Raw genomic sequence first — 18,552 nt, 5'->3', positions numbered from 1 at the left:
TAATGTGGCCTCATCCTTAGTTCATAGCATAGGCATACCTCTACATTTCCTAATGGTACAAGCACTAAGAACAATGCCTGGTATAAAATATTTATTCTTTTAATCTTTGCAACAAGCCTTTGAGCATCTGTAAAGCATCTGATCTCCATTCAAACAAAAAGGGTTAAAAAAAAAAAAACCTGTATTTAAAACCAGTGATGAGGGTTTCCCGCCTTCGTATCTGTTTCACTGTTGCTGAATTTTAGATCTTCAACTGCAAAGAACACAGCCTAATGTTTTTATTTTTCTCTCCAGCATCTCAGAAAGTGATATAAATATTTGTCAAATAGATAAATGACTAATTGAATGCATAGTTATTTTCTTTAGGAAGACACATTCAAAGATTAAGAGTAGGTTGATCTGCTGATATTTTGAGCGATTTGTTGCTTTCATTGTTTTGTCTTATTTTCATATTTTAAATTTATTAGAAAAGAAACAGTAGGGATTTTTCCTCCTCTTAGGAGGGAAGTCAGGCTCTTTTCTTCCCAAAGATTGGCCCACTCCTGTGGCTATAAACAAAAGTTAGTATGACATCAAACCCTTATATGAGTTCAAGAAAATTTCCTGTAGAAGTACCGATGGTCTGAAGACTTCATTTGAGGGGCAAGAAGGTGGAAAGTGTTTTTACCGGGGAAAAGGAGGAAGGGCAATGATGCAACGTTCGATGGGTGACAAAGTGAAGCCTCTTTGGGTTTAACAGTCCTTCATCGAGGAAGGCTGCAGTCACAACCATGAAAGCAAATCTCTAAGAGATCAGGTCTCTAAATCGGGCATCAAAGTCTAGCTCATCATGGAGGGAATCAGTAGCCCCAAAGCTACATTCTGGGCAGGGTAAGCATAGTTCTGGGCAAAGAACTGGACTAGGAGATTCAATTCAAGCATGAATCAACAAAATCATCTGACAGTAAAAAGCAGCAGCAGTGGCCACGGTTGGAGAGATGGGTGAGGGGAGAGGATGGAAGAAGGTGGAGGAAAGCTAACCTCTCCTTTCATGCTGCTGGAGCTGGAAGTCTGGTAGACCTTTCTCTCTTATGAGTAAATCTTTCTGGATTCCCCTATGATTCACAAAGAACAAGGACTCTCTGCCTATCTTGCCAGAATGTGTTTAAGGAAATTCTACTCTAAGAAAATGACTCAAGAAAGCATTTCTTGAACCTGAGCCACTCTTGCTTGATGATCTACTACCATTAAATAGAGAGGTTCTTTAATCCCTATGGGAGAAAAAAATCACCAACAAGCTACTATGAACTTCATTTTTGTGTTCCTCCCAAATTTATATGCAGAAATCCTAACCCCCAGTGGCATAGTATTAGGAGATGGGGCTTTTGGGAAGTAATCAGGTCATGATGGTGGCCCTTCATAATGGGATTCGTGTCCTCATAAGAAACAAAAGAGCCGGCTCCTCTGTCTCAACCTCTCTCTCTCTCTGTTTTCCACTTTGTGAAGACATGGCAAGAAGGCAGCCACTTGCAAACTAGGAAGCAGGTTCTCACCAGATACTGCATCTGCTGGCACCATGATCTTGGACTTCCCAGCCTACAGAACTATGAGAAATAAGCGCTGATTATTACCTGGTCTGTGATAATTTGTTTTATCAGCCCTGACTGATTAAGACACAGAATATCACCATTTCTTAATTTAAGAAGTGGACATTCAGGTCCAGTTCTACCTGACCCAAACCCATCACTTCTTTTACTGTATGAAAAAAGGGGGGGGGCATACCTATATTCTGGTAGTAGTATATTTTAAATTAAATTTTACTTTTTATAAACACATCGACTTTCAATCTAACAGAGTTAGACAAATAAATAAATAAGCTATCACTGGTCCTATTTTCATATTCCAGTTGGGACAAGGACAGTGAGACTTTAAATTATCTGCAACTAGGAGCTACATGCTTTCTACGCAGTGTCCTTTACTGTTCCTCACTCATTTTTACACTCCAGATATACTTATGCTAATACTGTTGACTCCAAGACACTCAAAAGTGTGGGGACCAGCACTCAACAAAGCTAAATACATGTGTTAAGGCATAGAGTCAGTAAGTGAAGAGATACTATTCTAACTCACTTTTTTTCTTTCCTTAAACCCAGACAGCTCAACAATGAAATTCCAACACCTTAACAGAAATAGTCAAGATTATCCATAGGTCGGAAACCTAACCATACAAGTAAGAAATTCACACACATATGATCCTTACAAATAACCAGCCTTGGCAAGAAGACTTCACCTTAAAGAAAATTAAATATCAGACTTGAAATCAAGTCAACCCAGGTCAATTCCTAACCATATCCTTTGTAGATCTGGTGCTATCAGCTCATTCCTAAACGAAGGAACTCTTGGATGGTAGTTAAGAGCCTGTTTTCTTTCCTCCAGGCCATATTAAAAGATGTGTGAGAAAAAAATAGATTTCTACAGTTGTACATGAAGAAGTTAAATGTGGTCACATGAAATAAGCAGACTGTAGCATGGAAACACAAATACTAGAAGAATGTAGGGAGACCTTCATACATGCATGCCTGGAGAGAGGTGGGAGAAAAATGTATCGAAAATTCTACCAGCCTTAATTAAAGTCTTGGCAAAAATAAAAGAATATGTGAAAGACTAGGCATTGAGTTTACAAAAAAATGATTAAGAATCTGCCAACATCTTGAGTATTTTTCAAACTGAGAGAATGGAAAGAGGAACAAAGAGGGAGAGAGGGGAAGACAGAGGAAAACCGATTATGCTCCTATGCTTCTAGCCCTGAAGATGTAATGATGAATCCGACATGGACCATACCTTTAAATAGTCCAACAAAACAGTAGGAGGAAACCGAATTAATTTTTCGTATTATTCTCTTTTTGTTTGTATCCTTCTCTCTCTTTATTCTTCCTTCCTTAGTTCCTTTTCCTTACTCTGTTGATGTTTATTGGTTGTTGGACACCATCAAACCATGCTTGGCCCTGAGATTTGAAAAATGAATACAGGTCTTCCATGGTCTTTGAAGAGGGCTCACAGCCTAATGAGGAGAGTCACAGAAAGAAACTTCACTGCACAGGCTATAATTTAGGTCAAGAAGTAGTGTGTGTGCAGAGGAGACTGGCTCCTCCTAGTAAAAGGTGTAAGGCAGACTGGAGGTATGGAAATGCAACTTCCCCTAATGACATGACATGACTGGTAGCTCGACGACAAGTGTATTTTGTGATTTCAGAATACTGACCTTAAGTTAGGTGATTTTTTTTTATTCTATTCCCAGATTTTTATCACATTAAATTAAGAACTCTTCCAAAATTGGGTTTTATTTAAGAAACAAGTCAAATTGCATCAATTTATTTGTATAAGACATTTGGAAATATCAATATTTTTTCTTAGGCTTGTTTAAATTTTAATCATGATATCGTGCTGGGAAATAGTAGCTTTGTGAGGTGCTCACAAAAGATAAATGTGAAAATCAGCAGATTTGAAAGACACAGAGAATTTGAAGAAACATCAAAGAAAATCCCAACTCTGTTTCAAAAATAACTGAAGTGATAATGTACCTCATTCAATTTAGTTATATTTCCACTCTTTAGTGCTTCCTACTTAGCATAGTTAAGAATCTTAGGTAGAATGGGAGAAATAACTGTATATATTTTCTTACAGCTGTGCCTTTCCAACTGTGTTTTACAATCTCTGTGACTTTTCTTTTTTTTCTTTTTAACATTTATACTACCTTTGTGTTTACCCTTTGGGCTAATTTGTAGTTGACCCCAGTAATAGAGCCCCTTTAACCAACATTTTGTGACAGGCGATCATTGATTTAGCAGTCCTGCAGAATGCCTTAAAAATCAATGTGTTCAAAGAAGGAACTGGTGGGACTTTATAATATCACATCTCGTTTTTATCACAAATTTCCAATTTACCAAGTTCCTGTCTCATTATTTATACCAGACAGGGCATGCTGATGAGATACACAACCCGTTCTGTCCCTTTTGGCAATCCATTTATAACTGAAGCACAATTAATATCTTTACAGCTGTTCTCTAGGCAAAAAGAAAAATGTGGCAGCAAGGATTTTGTACATGTTTGAGTATAAATATGTGAAATGAGGAGCACTGGGATATGTCTAAGAACAGTGGAATCTGAGCTTTTCTTGTTTTTAAATTCTCCAGAGAAATATTTTCAAAACATGATTTCATTTGGAATGTGCAGCTACCTATAGTGGCTCTCCAGATTCCCCAGGAAAATAATTAGGAAACTGGATGGTCATTAAACACAAACTTCATCATGACATTCCTTCAAAAGAAAAGCATAAAGGGGAAAATCCATGAATTTCTAGAGAATTCCACATCATTTTAACTTCTGTATTTCCCATTCGTTGTCATTGGTCCTTTCTTACTTCCAAATATTCGTCTTTTCTTTTAGTTAGATAGTGATCATTACCATCAAATATAAAGAAACCACTATATTTCTGGCCCAAGTATTTACTTGATTGGATTATCTCATTTAGGTTTCACACAGACCCTAAAACTTATATTTAAATGACTTCGAGCTTCCTGAGAAAGGATAAGAATAAATAGGTACCCAATAAATGTTTGTTTTCAATTCATTCATCTGCTCAATTACAGATGTTTTCCATATGGACATTTGTTACATAATTAAAATAGCAACTACCCCCGTAGTTAGTATACTAAGGGGAATCAATGATTAATACAGAGATAAGTAAGGAGATAGATAATTGGTAAGTAGATACATAAATGTAGATTAGATATATAGATGTAGTCAAACATCTGATTTAGTAATTCCACCTCTTTCAAGTTATCTTAGAGAAAGAATCCAAAACATGAGCAAGTTTTTTTTGTTTGTTTGTTTGTTTGTTTTTTTCCTACATGCTGACAGAATAAATGAATACCTATTTAAAAAACATTTAGAGGAGCATTTGGGTGGCTCAGTCGGTTGGGCATCCAACTCTTGATTTTGACTCAGGTCATGATCTCAGCGTCCTGAGATCAAGCTCTGTGTTGGGCTCCACAGTGGACATGGAGCCTGTTTAAGATTTTCTCTCCCTCTCCCTCTGCTTCTCCATCCTTGCTTGCTCTCTCACTCAAAAATAAATACACACACACACACAAGTAAATAAATACACAAATGAATAAATGAATTATAAACAAATAGAAACATTTACAATATCATTGGTAATAGTTATAATAGCAAACCTTAAAATAGAAAAAAAGAAAAAGAAGATAAAATTGGCTATACAAAATGAAAACAAATGAAGGAAAATACTGTTTCAAAAAAGAAAGAAAAGAAGAAAGGAAAGGAAAGGAAAAAAGAGAAGAAGAAAAAGGGAAATGAAAAGAAAAGAACAAAACTAAAATGTTTAGGTCACTGTCATGGGTTCCCACAATCAAGAGATGTGGGACTTAACAATCCTAAGCTGACTCTGTCTGGCAGCAGATGGCAGGAACGATGCACTCTCGAGTGATTCATGCCCTAGGTACTGCGGAATATGTACCATACTATGTACTATGCACTAAGTGATATGTACTATATTATTCCTATAGGACTTAAAAAAAAATCCAGAACTTAGCTGCTATTTGAGAATCAGAATGTGGAGAGACACTCACTGGACATATTTTGAAACTATCAAACAAAGCACAGTATGTCAGAAAACAGAGAAAGGTGTCCAGTTTGAGAAGAATCCTGCTCTGGGTGAATGATTCCTTCATCAGAGCCAGAATCCCCAGAGAAGTAGTGTTTAAGATGCAGAGAGAGGCTTAGGTCCTACCCCTTGGAAACCAACTCAGAATGAGAGGAGAGAACAAGGAACCCACCTCACCACACAGGAGCCCCCGGAAAAGAGCTGTTTGTGAGTTGGGAAGAGGAAGAGGGGCTTATGCCCTTTTGAAAGTTATATGTTATTTCAAGTTTTTAATTACAAAAGTAATACCTACTCCCCGTGGGCAGCGCTCCTCTTTTTAGTAGGTAACTCAAAGAGACACCTTAGAAGGCACAGATGTAAGAAGGCTGGGCTTTTAGTACTGTGCAAAAAGTGTTAAGAAGTTAATTAGCACCTGCATTCTAAGGAGCCCTGAGTACAATGTAGGACCGAGAGGGGGTCAAACCCCGTGAACAGCCTCCAGGAGAGCCCGCAGAACTGCCAAAGAGAACAGCTTACACTTTACTTCTGTAAATATTTAAACCCATATATTGTAATTTTTCGGTAGGACTAAGGCATTAGGCACTTCTAATTCTCTCTCTAATTAGAGTGTAGCTTGTATGAATGTGTGCTTTTATTAATGGAAATCAATAATGAATACAGTTGCTGCTATATAAATACTAAAAGATTAGTTATTTAGACAATCCTAAGCATCCACTAGACTCTTTAATTTCCACAAAGAATCCTGAAGTAGGCTGGATGCTTCACCCTACCTTTATTGGCTGGCATATCCCCCAGGCGGGCATTGCCTCTGAAAGGAATAAAAACCTCTGCAGCAGTGTTTTCTGAACTGTGAGCCACACAGTTAATTAAGAAGTGAACTACAAACTGGTATATGTGAAATTCTCCGGTCCCCCCAAAGAATTTCGTATGGAAAGGGTTACATCAACTTTCCTATTTATGGTAATTAAATGCTTGGGTGGTACACAGTAAGTTCTCAGTAGATTTACTATATATTTGATAAATAATAAATACATAATAATAAATACATAATATTAAGTAATAAATATATAATATTAAATATATACATACATATAAAATATTGTCTTGAATCAATATTACAGGCCCAACTTAAAATATTATCTCCCCATTGTTCTTATTTTCCTTATGGGGCAACTAAACACAAGACAGGTTGCAAGAAATCTTGCCTAAGACCACACAGATCGTGGGAGCCTCTGTTTTTGCCAGACATGACACTAGAACCTAGGGATTTAAGGTTAGGTAAATAAGACACAGCACTTGCCCTGCGGAAACCCCTAATTTTACGATGTCTGGGTGGACATGTTTGAAAAATCTCTAGGAAGTTGGGCAGTCATATTAGGTGACAGCTTTCACAGGTAGAAGCAGGCAATTATAAACTTGGAACAACTCGGAGGCTTAGTGTTTTTCTCAGACTATGTCATGCTGTTTCTGTGGTTCATTCCCTAATACATCAACATTGTTTCTTTAGGATATGAAATAGCTTTGCAAATGTTCTGGTAGCACCTCGGAAAGATGTGTCATACCTCTCTTATTTTGTTTTCAGAATCTCCCGGCACACTACCGGGAACACCAAGCTGAGAAATCTGGCATTAGAGTCACCCACGGAGCAAGTGGTTTTCAAAGTGTGGTCTCCAGACCAGCAGCTTTAGCCTCCTCCAGAACTTGTTAGACATGTAAATTTTCAGCTTCATTCCAAATGTACTGAATCATAGACTCTGAGGGTGAAGCTGTGAAACTATTTTAACTAATTCCCCAAGTTCTTCTGATGCACAAATTACGAAAGCCAGTACTTTTACACCAGATCAACATCTCTGATCTTAAAAAAAAGAAAAAGAAAAAATAAGCCACTAATATAATGTGTTCATAATGCTTTAACTTCTTTTTATAACTTTACAACCTTCTGAGTAATGTAAGACAATTATGAAGATTCTAATTTTATAGAAAATTAGACTGAGAAATTCCCCGAACCTCCTTGCATTCAAAGGTTGTCCAGGAAATACCAAAACTGGGAATACATCTAAGCATACTTTTTAATCTTTTAATATGTGATCCATTTTTAGTTAGTGTCAGTAAGGATAAAGTCATGAATCTCCCTGTTTTCATCCAATGATTTCCAGTAATTATGGTATCTTACCACCAAATGGTAGGGTGTCATGATCAGAATAGCCACATATTTTTAGGATGGCAAATTAAGAAATACAGGATGCAGTATAGTGTTCATGTTAATTATACTTTTTTTTCTGTAAAATTAATATAATACAGCTAAGCGCAGTCATTAAAATTATATACTTTGTGAAAGCTGTGGAACAAGAATTAAATAAGCATAAATTTCCAGGCACGCAATGTCACAAATCCCTTAAGAAACGGAAATTGCTGCTCTCCTAGCTCCCACGTTATCTTAAAAGACTTCAGGGTCTCAATGACAACTTCCTGGTGGTCTCCATTCATTACCCAAGGCACTCACCTACTTCAGGGCTTTAGACTGACTAAGAATCCTAGATATTTTGCTTTTATGAGAATTTTCAAAGAACTTTCAAAACTAGGTCTAGGCGTGCTTGAATCCACTGTCAGGGAAATGGCCCCTGCTCGCTTGGGTCTAGCTCATTTCTCTGTACACAGTTGTACAGAAGCAAGGACTAAGATATGTTGATCACAGAAAAAGAATCCTCTTACACATGTATTCTTTTTTTTTATAAATATTTTATTTATTTATTTGACAGAGATCACAAGTAGGCAGAAAGGCAGGCAGAGAGAGAGGAGGAAGCAGGCTCCCCCACTGAGCAGAGAGCCCAATGCGGGGCTCGATCCCAAGACCCTGGGATCATGACCTGAGCCGAAGGCAGAGGCTTTAACCCACTGAGCCTCCCAGGTGCCCCATTACACATGTAGTCTCACGGTAAAGATGTTCTCCTCTCTCTTTAGTAAATGAATATGTGCTGACCAGCCACCAACAGCAAGTTAGCTTCAACTTTCCATTTGTGTCTGTCCCCTTGCCCCTCATTTCTGATCCAACCATTATCCTAGATTTGGTGGAAAGCACACGGAAAGTACATCTGGCAGAGGGAAGCTGCTTCTGTGGGGCTGATAAAGAGTAAGAGCTGGAACAGGCAGACTTGAGGCAGATCATAAATCTCTGAGTCTACTATACTTACCTGCTTTATTTACATGACTGTACTATCATGGAGAACCAGTGGGATCGGAGAGATGGACAACGCTATTGCACAAGAGGTGAAAATCTCACACAAACATTGAGGCATCCCCAGAGATCGTTGTAATACATATTTACATAGTCAGCATCAGTTCTCTTACATCTAAACCTCTCCCTCTGTCATTAGAATGATGTGCCATTTCAGACACCTTTTTTGCTACATTTATAAAACCCACTGAAATCAAACACAATTATTTTAAGCACCACCATAAAGAAATAATTTCATCATCTTCCTAGAACAAGACTACCCAGTGCCATATATTGCTGTTGAAACTGACAAACTCATAAAGAAGTAAATGGGAGTAATGTGGAGTTCTTTTTTTTTTTTTTTAAAGATTTTATTTACCTATTTGACAGAGAGAGAGATCACAAGTAGGCAGAGAGGCAGGCAGATTGAGAGGGAGAAGGGGAAGCAGGCTCCCTGCTGAGCAGAGATTCCGATGCAGGGCTCGATCCCAGGACCCTGAGATCAAGACCTGAGCCGAAGGCAGAGACTTAACCCACTGACCCACGCAGGTGCCCAGTAATGTGGAATTCTTAAAACAGAGGCTTCGTAAGCATTTGCTAAAACTCAAATCCTTTGGAACTTGAACTACCTTGAATCAGAGCCCACAATATAAATAATTTCTCGCCCCCAATTTTACCAAGGTAATACAAAATTAATGATCTCTCATGTTCCTATGAAGACTTTTCGAATCTGCACATATTTCACTATGGGTGTATATATGGAGAGTAGAATGCACTAGACAGAGAGGAGAATTCCCTTCAGGATAGAATTTATATTTCAGAGTAGAGAGACTGTGCGTCAAGCCAGCTATTTTTGTTGCTGTTCCAGACTCGACGCATTTTTCTCTTTGATTTGGAAAGAAAGCAGCATTTTCCCTCCAACTCAGACAGTATATATCACACAAATCCACACACAAACACACACGCTGGAACATATAGACAGAGTGAAGGGTGAAGGAGCGTGTGTGTGTGTGAGAGACAGAACGAGAGAGTACGAGAGGGAGTGACAGAGAGGGAGGTGGAAGCAGAATGTGTGCAAAAAAGAGGTAAAATATTAGAGATTCTTGCTTCCTTCAAGGATTATGAGAACATTTTTTTAGACACGGCATTAACCTACAATTCATAAACAGTTAAGTTAAAAACTATGAAGAAGGGGGAGTAGAATGAAGGTTTTGTCACAGTTAAAAAAAATAATTGCAGGGGCGCCTGGGTGGCTCAGTGGGTTAAGCCGCTGCCTTCGGCTCGGGTCATGATCTCAGGGTCCTGGGATCGAGTCCCACATCGGGCTCTCTGCTCAGCAGGGAGTCTGCTTCCCTCTCTCTCTCTCTGCCTGCCTCTCTGTCTACTTGTGATTTCTCTCTGTCAAATAAATAAATAAAATCTTTTAAAAAAATAAAATAAAATAATTGCAAACCAAAATGTGTTTTCGTGCTGTGTAGAAATCACTCTCGCAACGTGTTGGTGTGCGAGCAACCACCATGCCCTCACATGACTGACCACCTGGTCATGTATTAGAAGAATTTGGATCTTTCTTTGAATATATTTTTATGTGCATTCATGAAGGATGAAAGACTGAGCAATGAGTTTCATTTTCTACTCCTAGAAAAAATACCCTGAAAAAGATGCTCAAAGAGCACCCCGAATAAATTATGCCCAAATGGAAGAAATACTTTGGAATTCCTCACCTGGATTTCTGAATTTATTTTCTTCTTCTTCTTTTTTTTTTAATTTAAGATTTATTGATTTGTCAGTGAGAAAGAGCACAAGCAGGGGGAGCAGCAGGCAGAGGGAGAAGCACTGACCCCAATGAAGAACTTGATCCCAGGACCCTGGAATTGGGACCTGAGCTGAAGAAGGCAAACGATCAACTCACTGAACTACCCAGGATTTAGGTATTTAAATATAATTGCAAAAGCCTTAGTCTGGGGACAGCAGGAAGTAAATGAACCCATACCTACCTTAAAAGCAGCCGGTATTCTCCTAAATACACACACACACACACACACACACTATATATATATACATATATAGACCTATATATTTAACATACTACATTGTACTCCAGTAGGGCATACAGAATGTTTTAGTTAGATTAAGGGGTTTGTGGTAAGACTGTAAAGAATAAACTCCCAAACTCACTGCATATTTGCTGTAAGACTCTTAGTCAATTGCTGTATTGTCTTTACTTGATACAAAAAAAAAAAAAAAAGTGCCTCATAGATGTGTGTGCGTGTCGAATCAGGTGAAACTGCCTCGCGTAGTGTCGGTCTTCAGCAGCAGTAATGATAAGGATATTGATAACGATGATGTCCACACCACAGATTCACTGAGCACCCACTGTGTTTAAGACACCAGCCCAGGAATTTTTTTTTTTTAAGATTTTATTTATTTATTTGACAGAGAGAGATCACAAGTAGGCAGAGAGGCAGACAGAGAGAGGAGGAAGCAGGCTCCCCACTGAGCAGAGAGCCTGATGCGGGGCTCGATCCCAGGACCCTGAGATCATGACCTGAGCCGAAGGAAGCGGCTTAACCCACTGAGCCACCCAGGCGCCCCAGCCCAGGAATTTTGTAGGTGATACTCTTATTTCTTAACAAACAGTTACTGAAGTGTCATTACTCCACATACATTAGTTTTCTAATGAAGAGTGAAAGAATATCATTTTAAAAATGACAAACTGGGGGCGCCTGGGTGGCTCAGTGGGTTAAAGCCTCTGCCTTCAGCTCAGGTCATGATCTCAGGATCCTGGAATCGAGCCCTGCATCGGGCTCTCTGCTTAGCGGGAAGCCTGCTTCCTCCTCTCTCTCTGCCTGCTTGTGATCTCTGTCTGTCAAATAAATAAATAAAATCTTAAAAACAAAAATTACAAACTGGATGTGCAGAGAAGAGAAAGAATACATCCACATCTGCGTGTTTCATGAGCGGTCTCCCAGATCCACCACCTCCTCTCTAGAGTTCTCATGTCCCCTGCCCCCCTCATTTGAATCTCCAGGTAGCATCTCGTGTTGTACATTAAATCCTATTTGATAAGAGGCCATCTTAGTTGCCATCTAAAGATTTTGATCCCTTATACGTGAATAAGATTAATATATTCACCTCCATGTCCTGCCTGAGTTTCTAAAGCCAGGGAAAAATAAAAGATGACAGAGTGTCTCTTATATTTCATTGTCTAAATCCCACACAAATGAGTTTCCTCGATAGTAGACTGTTAAATCATTATTCCCCAGCTCTCCACAATACCCTTACCTCCAATGACCAGAAACCAAAAGAAAGTAATAAATAGGGACACCTGGGTGGCTCAGTGGTTTACGTGTCCCACTCCTAATCTAGGCTCAGGTCGTGATCTCGAGGTTGTGAGACAGAGCCCTGTCTCAGGCTCCACACTCAGCAGCGCGTCTGCTTGGATTCTCTCCCTCTCTGTCTCTGCCCCCTCCCCCCCCCCCCGTGCACACACTCTCTCTCCCTCTAAAATAAATAAATCTGAAAGTAAAAAAGAAAAAGAAAATAATAAATAAACTTTATTTATATTGAGTCACTAAGGGAAAGAATGTTACAGTTTAAGATGGATTTCTTTTTTTTTTCTTTTTTTTTTTAAAGATTTTATTTATTTATTTGTCAGAGAGAGAGCGAGCGAGAGCGAGCATAGGCAGACAGAGTGGAAGGCAGAGTCAGAGGGAGAAGCAGGCTCCCTGCGGAGCAAGGAGCCCGATGCGGGATTCGATCCCAGGATGCTCAGGATCATGACCTGAGCCGAAGGCTTAACCAACTGAGCCACCCAGGCGTCCCAAAGATGGATTTCTTTTAAATAGGAGGGAGAAGGGGCATGTGGGTGGCTCAGTGGGTTAAAGCCTCTGCCTTCAGCTCAGGACACTGATCCCAGGGTCCTAGGATCAAGCCCTGCCTGGGGAAATCTCTGCTCAGCAGGGAGCCTGCTTCCCTCTCTGTCTCTGCCTCCCTCTTCGCCTACTTCTGATCTCTGTCTGCAAATACATAAATAAAAGCTTAAAAAAAATAGGAGAGAGAAACTTGAATAGCAAAAGAAAAACCAATGAAGGAGGCCATGAGCATCCTCTCTTTTAAACAGAAAGCACTTTCCTCACTTCTATATCAGTTTGGTTTATACAGGAAGATCGAAGACACAGTATCATGTAAAAGAAATTCCCTCTTTGTCACATTTCAAGATCAACTGCCTTGTCACTCTGAGAGGCACTACAGATCTTGATAACATTCCAATACCAAAATGCCTCATGTTTCTCGAAGATGCAGGATTCCTAGAGTGCCATCAGTTGTAACAGCTCCTTACCTTCTCAGGAACATACTGTGTCTGGTCCTTATTGAGCCTGTCCCAGACTCGTCCACTACATCTCTTAGCTCCACAGACCAGGACAACACATCTCTCTGTCACCCTTGACCTCCGTGCAGGAAGGTCTTTGGTCTGTTTCCCTAATTGCAATTGAAATATTCAGAGAGAACATTGCTTCTCATTTTGGTCCTATCTTCCTTTTTCGGCTTAATACATATTTTCTGAGATACCTGTGTTTAAGTCTTGCTAGGCACAGGAAGACAACAGTGAACTTAGAAACAAAGGCTCCATCTTATGATTAACACAGATAACTACACAAGTAATTAATAAATTATAATTGAATGAAAGAAAAGACAGAATGGTGGGAAATCTTTAACACGCTTGGAGGAAGTGAGGATTATGTGAAACCTGAAAGACTGACCCTCCTAGGCAAAATCAAGGTTGTGTGTGGAGACTCTGAGGCCATCACACATGAGGGACCAAAACTAGGCTATAAGGCAGAGTCAACAGCTCAAAAACATGGGGATGTAGGCAGAGTAAAATTGTGCTGAGCATTATCAGTTTATGTTATAAACTTTTATTTTAAAGATTTTATTTATTATTTATTTGACAGAGAGAGATCATAAGTAGGCAGAGAGGCAGGCAGAGAGAGAGAGGAGGAAGCAGGCTCCCTGCTGAGCACAGAGCCAGATGTGGGGCTCGATCCCGGAACCCTGAGATCATGACCTGAGCCGAAGGCAGCGGCTTAACCCACTGAGCCACTCAAGCGCCCTATGTTATAAACTTTGAACTAGCTCTACAGTGCAATGGAGAAACACTGAAGCTTAGTAAGCAGGAACATGTCACAATCAGAGAATGCATTCGCAGTCACAGAATAGTGAATGCAGACAGCAAGCAGTATGGAAGCCAGACAGAAGTCTGAGTGATATATAATAGTTCCTTGGACTAGGATGGTGAGAGAAGATGCAAGAGTGGAAAAGTAGAAGGTGACCTTTCTTCACTGTAAAAATGGTTAAAATCCACCCACATTTATTTCTAAGAGCAGTGGGAGGGCACACAAGGGTATGTGGTAAGGGACGGCTATGCTCAAAGCCCTGTTTTAGAAATAATCACTCTTCTACCGTAGAACCACAGAGGAGGAGATCAATAACAAATAGCACCTGTGATTTCCTTCTCACCAATAAAATACAGCGAAGGTGATGGGCGCAGGGGAAGATGATGTTACAAGAGACTGTAACCGCTGTTATGCTAGAGACTCTCTTGCTGACTATGAAGAAGGAAGTTGCCACGCTCTGAACTGCCATGTGGGAAGGCCATGCAGCCGGGAGAGGAAAGGATGGTCACTGGAGAGGAAAGAAACTGAGACCCTCAAGGATCTCAACACTGCCAATAACCAACCATGAGACCTTGGAATGGGGATGCTTGCCCCGTTGAGCCTCAGATGAGATCTCAGGCCTGGCTGAAACATTGAATGCAACTGTATAAGATTCTAAAAGGACTTCTGGATCTCCCACATGGATCCTGACTCACAGGCTATATGAGATAATAAGTTACCACTGTTAAAAGCCCATTAAGTTAGTTTTGAATGTGCTGGTCGTTAAAAATGCCCCTCAATCCCAAATATCCATGTCACATGGGCAGTTTCAGTTACAGGCCTGGAACTCAGCAGAAAACGTAGACATTAGATGTCAAAAATTCTTTTATGGGTAGGAAGCATCACAGAAACCAAGGGTGAAGATATGGCCTGCAAAAATGATAATAGAATAATTATTTAAACAAATAAACTAGCTTAATTCTCAAAATATAACCTAAACCATAAATATGGAAGAAGACTCAACTTTAGGGATGCTGATCTCAGAGAATTCAGGAGCATGTTGACTTAGAAGGCCAATCAGGGTGACTATCATAACATGGAATTATGCCTCAGAGCTTGGGCCAACTGACACTTGCTACATGCCAATAAGACTATTTTATCCTTCATATGATTTTTCCTTCTTAAATCCCATTTTAAAGAAAAAGAATCCAGAGTCAGAGAGGAAATTTCCCTTCCCATGGTCATCTAGTGGTTAGGAGAAGATCCACAATTCAAACACCGTCTGGCTTCAAAGCCTGAGCATTTACCTTTGAACATTTCAAGGAAGCATTCCATCAGACACAGGGAAGCACATTTTTATATTCTTTATGCACACCTAAGCCTAACCTTGAATCCCACATATCTAAGCAGTCCCCACCCTGCTCAAATTGGCTTCTATGGTATCAGAAGTTCTGTAGACCTTAAAGAGCTATGGATACATCTAAAGAATCAGGCAAATCTTAAAGTTAATCAGGAATGTCTTTTCTGTTCAAAGCAAAGTGCCAAGTCTAATGTGTTAGAACGAGGACGTCCCTTCAAAATCTAACATGACTCTTGTCTCTGAGGTGGGGGATAAGGCAGCTTCAAAACGACCTTTTTCACTATTGCTGACAGCACAGCAATAGCTCACTTTTATCATGATATCTTGAAATATCTTCTGATCGGGTGTGTTTTACTTGACGGTTATAAGGTAAAAGATCCCACCAAATATTTAAAACAATCACATACTTTAAATTCATCCAGGGGCTTGCTCACTGAGTGCAATATTAATGGCTTGTAGGCACTGGATTTTTTAGGCCTACGAATGCAGACATGATGCTAAAATGTTTTCCATTTTGTAGGAATGGATATTTCAGCAGAGCCTACAAGTCCTACCAGCCCAGACTCTAACCTACTCTGAGCAGATGATATCATGTGCCTATTTCTCATCAGGTCCAAAGATCTTAAGAAATGGCTGCAGCTCCTCTGAGTCACAAGCCAACATGAAATTTTAGTGGATACCCTACCATGCAAATCTCAGGTGAACAAAAAATTCCTGCTAATCTCTCCTAACATCTCTGGGTCCTCCTCCTCCATGGTTTCACTATGAAACTCCTTCCACTCATCTTTGGCAAGCCTTCAGAGAAAGCAGGTTACCTTCCCTGCCAAATTAGGTGCCCCTTGAAGGCAGGCATGGTTAAGAGAGAACATTTATCATATATGTCCTTGGTTTGGCATATATCAAAATGTGCACATGCATTTTTGCATGACACGTTGCTCTCCAAAATAGGAGGAGCATTCCAGCAGGGCACTCTAAGTATGCAAGGAATCAGCATTAATTAATTTCAAATCCACAGTGACAGATGTACATCCTTGCATTCTCCTTTTATGCTGATGGATATCTCAGCATAAGAGATATCCATCAGCTTGGGTCATGATCCCAGAATCCTGGGATCGAGCGCTGCATCTGGCTCTCTGCTCAGTGGGAAGCCTGCTTCCTCCCTCTCTCTCTGCCTGCCTCTCTGCCTACTTGTGATCTGTCTGTCAAGTAAATAAATAAAAATCCTTAAAAAAAAAAAAAAGATATAAAAGCCTTTGGCAGGCAACAATGTCTATACAATAGCTACTGACTTTAATATATTTACATATAGCTTATGTTGTAGCTACCTAATATTAGGTATCTATTTCATTATATCTATCTAGTATTATATTTATCTAGCATTTATGTCACATGATATAGTGGCAAGAATGTTTTCTTTTTATTTTTTTTTAAGGTTTTGTTTATTTACTTAGAGAGAGAGTGACAGAGAGAGCATGAGAGGGGAGAGGGTCAGAGGGAGAAGCAGACTCCCTGCTGAGCAGAGAGCCCGAGGCGGGACTCGATCCTGGGACTCCAGGATCGTGACTTGATCTGAAGGCAGTCGCTTAACCAACAGAGCCACCCAGGTGCCCCAAGAAAGTTTCCTTTTTAAATGATAATTTATATCAATAAATAAAATTATAATACTTTTCTCTAACATGACATGTTCCATGTAGGTGAATATAATATTTGATACAGGCGAATTTCAAAGGACTAAAGGCAAGCTTGGTGCTCTAATGAAACTACCAACGATTTGCAACCCGGCCTGCTGACTCCAGAGAGGGAACTCTTACCACTTGTTCTTAATATCTGCACTCAGTTTGATTGCTGTGACTTCACAGTCTATAAATGAAGGCACTCGATAAACGTTTGTGAAATGCATCTGATGATAACATTAGAGAAAATAGAGAAATGGGGGTGAGTTTTTTTTAAAAAAGGGCAGAATGTCCATCCCCCCCCCACTCCCTTTGGGATAAGATAGTTTTAAAGATTTATTTATTTTTATTTTTATTTTTCTTAAGTAATCTCCATACCCAACATGGGGCTCAAAGCCACGACTCCAAGATCAGGAGTTGCCTGTTCCACTAAATGAACCAGCCAGGTACCCCTGGGATAAAGGTAGTTTTACTAAATAAATTCCTTTTGGAAATAAGTGAGATCTGTTTCAGGCACATGAGAGACCTCTTCTTTGTCCTAGAGATGCAGACTAAACCAACTCTGGTCCTGATATGGAAATTCCCCCTTGGCTGCCTTGAGCTGGGTACATAACAAAAGGAGACCCAAAATAACATATCTAAAGGTACAGTTACCTTCTAACACCAGAATAAAAATAGAAAAGAGAAGGGGGAGAGGAATCAACAGGATAAATGAATATAAAAATCAATATGTTTACTGACTCATTCATGTAGCTTATAAATTTGGTAGAACTGGTTTTAAGTCCATATTGAAAGAAAGAAACCAGACACAAAATCAAGTGTATGAGTCCACCTATATAAAGTACAAAAGAGGCAAAATGCTATAATTTTAGAAGTGAGGATACTGGTTGCTCTTATGGGCACAGTGACAGAAAGAAGCCGAAGTATGAATTCTGCGAGGCAAGTATTATTCCAATTTTTTAACGAGGGTGCTAATGACATGAATCTGTTCAGCTTGCGAGCATGTGCTCTTATGACATATGCAGTTTACTCTGCGGATATTACACCTTAATGCATAATTTAAAAATACATACCAGGGACAAGAGAAGGTGAGAATGTGCAAAGGCCTAACAGGAACAAGAACTGTTGTCCATGCTTATGAGCATTCTGACTTACCGATGCCCTTAGTGCAGAGTGAAGCAGGGGAGACCATGCTGGATTCACAGCACAGGGTCTCACTTTTCTTGCTGGGCGGTTCCCCCTACACGGCGCTCACAGGGCACCTGCACAGCATTTCCTGGAGCAGTTGGACACTGCAAGAACGATTCCTAAGATGGATCCTGGCACTTCTTTCATTCAGTTTTGACATTGTAACTTGTTACATATACATAAATGTACGGGGACTGTTTAATATTATTTCATCGTCACCTAATGGTATCAGCAGCCCTAATAATTACACAGGAATAACAATACGGGAAAAAAAAAAAAGGATCCTGGGGTGATTAACA

General features: G+C 39.7%; 1 protein-coding gene across 8 annotated transcripts in view; it reads right to left on the bottom strand.

Annotated features, from left to right (window-relative positions):
* The window catches only part of CDH8 (cadherin 8), a 376,484-nt gene that overhangs the window by 215,969 nt on the left and 141,963 nt on the right, over positions 1 to 18,552 (bottom strand). The window lies entirely within an intron of this gene.

This window comes from Mustela nivalis (assembly GCF_964662115.1).
Source record: "Mustela nivalis genome assembly, chromosome: 18".
Taxonomy (NCBI): Eukaryota; Metazoa; Chordata; class Mammalia; order Carnivora; family Mustelidae; genus Mustela; species Mustela nivalis.
The sequence above is the reverse complement of the archived record's forward strand: the minus strand, read 5'-3'. Positions and strand labels throughout refer to the sequence as shown.